This window comes from Echinops telfairi, unplaced genomic scaffold, assembly GCF_000313985.2.
Source record: "Echinops telfairi isolate 266 unplaced genomic scaffold, ASM31398v2 ScPeMD7_53;HRSCAF=182, whole genome shotgun sequence".
Taxonomy (NCBI): domain Eukaryota; kingdom Metazoa; phylum Chordata; class Mammalia; order Afrosoricida; family Tenrecidae; genus Echinops; species Echinops telfairi.
Window position 1 is genome coordinate 10,250,862 of NW_022103951.1, and position 7,932 is coordinate 10,258,793.

The 7,932-nt window shown below is 44.7% G+C and overlaps 1 pseudogene; it reads left to right on the plus strand.

Moving 5' to 3' along the window:
• The first annotated feature begins 4,661 nt into the window (after positions 1-4,661).
• On the plus strand, positions 4,662-7,019 carry LOC101659018 (annotated as a pseudogene).
• Positions 7,020-7,932: the final 913 nt, after the last annotated feature.

A 7,932-nucleotide genomic window follows, 5' to 3' on the forward strand; every position in this document is an offset into this window, starting at 1 on the left:
TGGATCATCTTGGCACCCTTAATGGAAACATACACAGAGGGAACCAATCCTGAATTCATTTCATGTTCCCTTGGTAGTGCTTGCTCATTCATTTATTCCCTGGCCATGGATGGAGGCACATTTTGAAAGAACTAAACGTTGAGTAGCTTCAGTCGTGGTATCCTCACTCCAGGTTTCTTGAACGTCACTCACCTGGTAGCAGATACACCATTTGCCGAAAGAACCCAATTGTTTATAATCCCCAACTTGCATTTCTTTCTTTTAAAGTTCCTTTCAAAATAAATAGACAGGTAGACCGTACCAGGACTCAAGTATGCCTCAGTAGGTTGTAACTATGTCCTCCACAACTCAGAGCCACTGCAGTGTCTTTGAAGTCGGCAGGGTTTTGCATAAGAAGGGCTCCCAGCCATGTAAATTCCAGGACTTCTTTAATTGATTAAATCATTACCTGAGCTCAGTGGAGATGCTGAAAGCAAGATTGACCTATGTTAAAAATTTAGGGAAAGGACACTAACCATGTTAACGCACACACTTATAATACGTAGGCATAGTGGGGTTTTTTTTCTACTCACACACGAGCAAGACTTTCAATCTCCGTGTAGATCATCAATGCAGGCTGCAGACCTCATCAAACCCTTTCTTCGCTTAGTCATTTTAAAGACGCCTTACTTCGAACTGTGCATGATTTGCTCGTTCTCTGTCCTTGCTCATATTTTTTAAATGTGCATTTACAAGGCATCAAAAGAAACTCCTAACTTGCAGTGTAATTGTGCGCAAGGAGTGTATTTTGGTTCCTGCCGCTGTGTCAGAGGCTCAGAGCAGGGATGCTGTTGCCATGGAGACAGAGATGTTGAGCTGGCTTCACCACCTTTGCCCTGCTATTTAAAATCATGTGCACAGCAAAGCTCTGGCAGATACAAGGCTTTCTCTGGTAGGTCAACCATCTCCTCCCTTTTTCTCTTTTAAAGACAACAACTTGGCAGATTAATGCCATTTTCATTTATGACTGTTATAAAATGTGATGTAAATATCCACTTTTACAATGAATGGGCAGTTCTTTGTGCCTCTGCCTTCTAGTATGAAACTGAGATTCCTTGAGAGTTTGCCCAAACCAATCCTCTGTCCAGTGGCTTCTGCATGGGGTTCTAACCTCTCTCTTGGCTTGCTACAAGTGCTAGAACAGGGAGTAGAGGTCAGAGAGAACCATGAACTTGATAGGAAGAGTAGAACACAATAGAAGATGAGCTAATCACAGGGTTTTAAAATGTTGCTTAAACAAACCACTATGTTTAAAGAATAAGCCGCGAATAAGCCATCCTTATATAGTGTCTGTCTGGGGTAGTACGTATCAAGAGCCCTAAAAATGCCCCCTTTCCCATCCATGACAATTCCAGCAATTTATTCCAAGAGAAAATATATAAATGTAAACATAGGTTTGCCTAAAGATTATCATCACAATTTTATTCATGACTGTGGAAAAACCAGAAACAACCCACTTCAGATACATGTTCACAAAGGGGATTTGTTAAATAAAACTCTAGTAACCACACAATGGAATGCTAGGCAACCAGATTAAGTAATTTTCTAAAACATACTTATCATATGAAAATGTGCTCAAGTGAGAGTATTCAATCAAAGAGAGTAGGCTGCAAATAATTAAACACATTCCTGTTTAATTAAGGAATACAGAAACACACACACACACACACACATGACTATAACCATGCCGAGAGAGTATACGCCATATTTTGGTTCTTTGAGTATTTTTTTACTGCTCCACCTTTACAGGTTTTTACAGTGAAACTCTATTATCTGTATAATTTTGCAAAATTAAAAATAATAAGCTCATACTTACATGAAATAAGTTTTCAAATTTCAAACAAGCCCTAGAAGCTTTTCTTAAAGAAAGGAAATTTCTCCTGAATGTTCCCGGAATTCTAATGCCAAGTTACTTCCTTCTGCCCTCAATCTGACGATTCAACAATAATTTTCTTTTGGTCAGTTACTTTACTGGCCCCCACAAAACAGAGGCAGCTATCGCCAACTGAAAGCATAGGTAGAACCTGCTAAATTGTTGGGTCTAAACGAGTGTCCAGAACGGCTCCCAAGAAAGCAGGGATCATCTTATCCATCACCTCCACCAGCACTCGCAGCTACCCACTTCGGCAGAGGGGAGGCACCAGCTGTCACTGAGAGCAGAGATGAGCTCCTGAGGAGGGGATTTAATAGTCCCAGTTCAGCTCTTTCCGAATCCTGCTATTGGGGATGCAGGGGTGGGGGTGGGGAGGAAAACCTTGAGCTAAGCATAAATACACTTGCGGCGAGGATGTGATCGTAACTCTCCACGCTCACATACACATGTACCGAGGAATTCGTCATTACCAATGGTGGCGTTTTCTAAGAGGACAGGGAGGCGAGCATGCCTGTGTCACTTGGATTTAATTCCTCTCCCAAGGGAGGCGTTGTGAGTCCGGAGTCATGGATGGAAACATTGGATGTGAACAACTGAGCTACCCACTCAGTTGCTCCTTACTCTGATACCACCCTGCCCCCGATTCTCTCAACAGCCTCATACCCGACACGTGGGGACAGTACGAAGATTACTGCAGCCTGGCCCGCTTGTGTGTGGATCCACTGTGAAATGGAGACACCATCTTCACTTTGGAGAGCTCGAAACTGCCTGGTGGGAGGAGTCGTCCCTTCCCTCATTGCTTCTGCAGCTCCAGGGGCTAGAAGGGCCACGTTGTCTTGATGGGACAGGCAAGGAAGCGGAGGGATCCCAGAAGTCCCCCTTCCCACCTCCACTCAAAATGTCACCTTCCAATTGTCATGGACTGCCCGGCTGCCAGGAGTCCAGAAGCCGCCCAGTGTCCAGCAGGCAAAGCAAATAGAAGAGAACACGCCCCCCCGTCGTTTCCATGAACTGGATGGAGTGTTCCAGACACTCTATCGCCAGAGCTTTAGCTTCCTGGGCTTTAACTCTGGAAAGATAATATCAGCCCAGAGGTCCAAGATGCAAAGTTCTGGAATGATGCCTTAAGACAACGGAGAGAAAAGATATGCCCATAGAAAACAAAGCGCCACTTCGAATTGCCAATGCTGCTCTCAGTGTGGCACTACACACACACACACACACACACACACACACACACACACACACACACACCCCAGAATGTTTATTTCTACTGAGGGCAGCAAATATGAACTTCCCCTGTCTTTGCCTCCTTGTTCTCTTCTGTAGAATAGGGCCAGACATAGCTGACTATCTCAACAGATCGTTTTTTGAGGAATAAATGAATCAGTATGTGTAAAAGTCCGAAAAGTGACCGGGGTGTGGTGAGTGCTCGTTAAGTACCGTTGTCATTGTCATTATCACGATTGCGCATCCCTTCCTGCCAATCCCTCTGAGAGTTTCACTTGTAGTAGGTCAATGTTTGTTTTATTGCAGTGGGGCCGCGGCCGCAGAGGCGGGCGGGAGGGGGTGGGGTGGGGTTGGGGAGAGGCAAGGACAGTGTATCCATCCATTCTCCTGTTGATGGCCATGGGGAATTTTCTCCCTAGTGTTTGACTATTGTGAAAAAAGCTACAAGGAGACTTTGGGTACTTGCTCTTTCCAGGGCCTGTCTCCTCACCTCTCCTGGGTATACACCTTGGAGTGAAAGGACTAAATCGCAGCTTCGTTGTTTTAGGAGCTGCTGACAAATAGTTTCCAAAGCATGGCATTGTCGAGACATATTAATTAACTAGGAATCGTGGGCCAAGCACAGAACCAACTGAGGCTTCTGAAGCTAGAGACTAAACAAGGCACGGTTCCGATTCCACCGAGTTAGAACACCCTGTACTGAGCAGTGCCTTAGCCATCTTGGATTTATTACCCTCTTTTAATCCTCGAGCAAAAGAGTATAAATTCCATCTATCGGATAGAAGAATGGAAAAGCAGAAAAGATAAAGCCACAGACCCACCCTCTCTGGGATCACAAAGCAAAGTATTGGCAGAACTAGAATTACTAGATGAAAGGCAACAACAAATACAGCAAAAACAACATGCCACTCTCCCGGCTATCTCACTGAGTTGTAAACCTCCAGAAGGCAGCCACCCTCAGGTTGATGCTGTAGCGGGCAGGTCTTGCCCTTCTTGCCCTTGCCTGCCTTTATTAGGCCAATAGGAGAATGCATTCGGTCTGGGAGTTCCTGAAACCCTTCTCTGTGCTCTTGAAAAACCCAGGATTGATGAGCTACTTGAGCTCATCCTTTGGCTGTGGGAAAAGGCAAAGAAGAGGAACCTAAGGAGCTGTCTTCCCCTCGGCCTGAGAAAAGGAGAGAGAGAGAAAGAGACAGACAGACAGTGAGTGGTAAGCTATTTGCCACAGAGCAATACAGTCCATAAAGGACGGCACTGGCATTAACAGTTGTGTTTGGGAGCTATCCCAGGGCTTCTTAATCTGAGCAGTCCTAACTTGGAGGGCTAGGTAGCTCTTGGTTGAGAGGGCTCTCTAGGGATGCAGCCCCTCCTGCCCAGAGCCAAACTGAGACATGGGAGGGCCATAAACACTGATAATCTGTGGTCCCCCTTCTCTGCTAGCTCACACGAGAGAAATGTGTGAGTTATGTATATACATGTATATATATGTATACTCCTGTGTGTGTTTTAGCTATTCATAATGTTAGTTCTCGTTGAATGCGACTATACTATTAGTCCTCCACTTGCCTGTCAGTTGGCTGTACTGTGGTGGCGTGTGTGCTCTTGGGAGGCTGAAGGCTATGTCACGGGTATTTCAAATGCCAGCAGAGTCACCCCAAGTGAACAGGTTTGAGCAGAGCTTCTAGACAAAGAACAGACTATAAGGAAAGACTCGGTTGCCCACTTCAGAGGAACTAGCCACCGAAGACCCTCTGGATAGCATGAAAACATTGTCCTTGACTGAAACCTAATGAACAGAAGCAGAACCTTGTCCGAGACGGTGCCAGAAGATCAACCCCTCAGGTCAGCAGGCGCTCAAAATATGATTGAGGAAGAGCTGCCTTCTCAAAGATCAGTTGACCCTCATGATGCAGATGGAGGAGAGCCTTTGGGACCTTCATTTGCTGATGGGGCACAAGTCAATATGAGATGGGGCAGCGGCAAACATCAATGCACAAGTGGAACTTGGAGTGTACAATGTATGAATCTAGGAAAAATAGCATAGGCGTTACTGAACTGACGGAACCCTGATGGCCTAATGGTTACACATTGAGCTGCTCACCACAAGGTCAGCAGTTTGAAACTGCCAACCTCTCCCCAGGAGAAAGACAGGGCTTTCTACTCCTCTAAAGATTTCGTCTTGGACCCTGGTGTGATTCCATCCTGCTCTGCTGTAGACAACAGCAGCAGAGGCTTCCCTCTGTTTTCCATTTCTCTCACCAACGTGCGTGCCACCACCCCATAGAAGATTCGGTGGCTATGGACATGAGCCCCTGAGGCCCCAAACTCTCTTTTCGATTGTGAACTAAAGGCCGACAAAGATGGACATTTTACAGTGGCTAATGATGAAAAGGAGCACCAGTTATCTCGACGAATGGTCCGTTTAGGTGCTGGCGCAAAGGGCAGGCTACACATTGTTGACGCGGAGGCAATGAATTATGAAGGCGGCCCAATGAAAGTAACACTAGCAACTTTGAAAACATCGGTACAGCCAACGGGTCTCCCTTGGGGACTTTGGTATAACACCACCAGTGATCTTACGGGTGAAGTGGGGCTCAGGGCCTGTGCATGTTGGTGGACAGCATTTAGTAAGATGGAAGAAAATGCAGCGTCAGATGATGAAGAGGAGGAGGATAAGCCACTTTTAAGGAAATCAGGAAAATGGGCTGCCCCTACAAATGGGAACAAGCTCCACAGAGAAAAGGTAAAACTTGCTGCTGATGAAGAAGATGATGAGGAGGAGGACGACGACGACGACGACGACGACGACGACGATGATGATTTTGATGATGATGAATCTGAAGGAAAAGCTCCAGTGAAGAAATCTGTACAGGAGACTCCAGCCCTGTGGTAGTCACCTAATCTGGTGTCAATTGAAGGATTAAGAGTGCAGGGGTGGAGTCTAGGCTGTCAATCTGGAGATGATAGCCAATGAGACTTCTGTGTGGGCATGGCCTTCTCCTGAGAATTCTGGGAAATCTGGGACTTCCTCCTTGGAGGCGGAAGACACCTCTCTCTCCCTGCTACTCCCTGGGAGACATTGCAGAAGACAAGCCAAATGGATGCAACCAGACCTCGGAAGCTGGAGAAGCCACAGAGAGACCCCTGCCAGCACTGAGATGCTTACAACGCCACTGGACCCAAAGACTTTCTACCCACTGGCTTGTGGTTGTCCTGCATTTGGCTTCATTGCATGTGTTTTGTGAGTCTAAAGAGGACTTTATGGATTGGTATCAGATATATGGGCTAATATCAGACTTATGGACTTGATCTGGACTGGTCTGGGATGTTTCCTCAATGTTCGATTGCTCGTGTATGTAAATCTCTTTCTTATATACATATGTGTGTCCATGGATTTGCTTCTCTAGTCTACCCAGACTAACACAGGCCCAAAATGCACAAAAATAAAACCAGAATGGAAAAGACTCAAAACTATCACCACCAAGATCTAAAGGTCAAAAATCCTTCAAAAAACAGAAAAAACCTCCCCAACCACCGAAAGGCCCTAGTTCTGTAGAAGACATTAAAGCAAAAATGCAAGCAAGCATAGAAAAGGGTGGTTCTCTTCCTAAAGCGGAAGCCAAATCCATCAACGATGTGAAGAATTGCTTCCGGATGACTGACCAGGAGGCGATTCAAGATGTCTGGCAGTGGAGGAAGTCTCTTTATGAAATGAGTTTAAACAGTTTGTTAAACTTTTCCGTCTTATTTCATGTCCATAACCACTGCTATCTGGCTGTCCTTTTTATGATGCAGAGTGAGAATTTTCCCTCCTGCGTCAGATACAGCTTGTCCAGGTTCCTTTGCCAAGAATGTGTTGTCCAAAACACCTGTTTAGTTTGTAAAGAGGGAGTTCCACCTTTTGCTTGGTTCTGAGTGTGTATGGAAGGTTATGACAGGACAGAGTAGGGGCTGTGGTCAGACAAATGGAAATGGTGGGGAGACAAAAATCTGCATGTGAAATCAAACTCAGTATTTTAATTTAAAAAAGAGTTAATCTTGGAAACTCATGGGGTCAGTTCTCTGAGTTGGCATTGACTCGATGGCAGTGAGAAGGCCATAACAGAATTTCACAAACCTTTCCCTTCTCACGCAAGATTCACATGTGTCAATAACAAGGCACCATGAAATTAATCTCTGGGACTCAGTGATGCTTGGGGAGCGCTTCTCTTATTTACTTCTTTCTCTAGCTTCTGCAGTGGTGACCTGCTTGAGAATCAGTATTTGGCTGTATATGTTGTATTGTGTTTTCAAAAAATTATCTCACATCTTGATGGGTAGAGATCTGCTTATCTCTTTAAATTTACTTCTGAATCTCGGAGAGCTTGACTCATCCTATAAAAATTCTGTCATATATGATTCCATATAACAAACATAAATATGGTTGCATTTTGTTAGATATGTTTCCAGCCTCTCTTTTGGTATCTTCGTTTTGTGTCTGGTCTTCAGTAATATTTTCTAAGGCATCTAGGATCGGGGTGTATAATTCCGGGATTGCATTTGTTATTACCACATGAGCTTCCCAACATGTATTAAAAATATATTTTAATATTTGGCCATTGTCTGTTTTAAGGACTGCCCATCAGTGTCTAAAGGTGGTAAAAAAATGTGCAGAATAACTGAATAGTCGGAAAAAATAAATTGCTCCTTAACAAAATCTATGATGCCATGTCTTAAATGATTAAGTGCATGCACTGTGCATGGTTTGAAAATGGCATCTTCATTATGTTCTAAAATGTTCTCTTGCATGC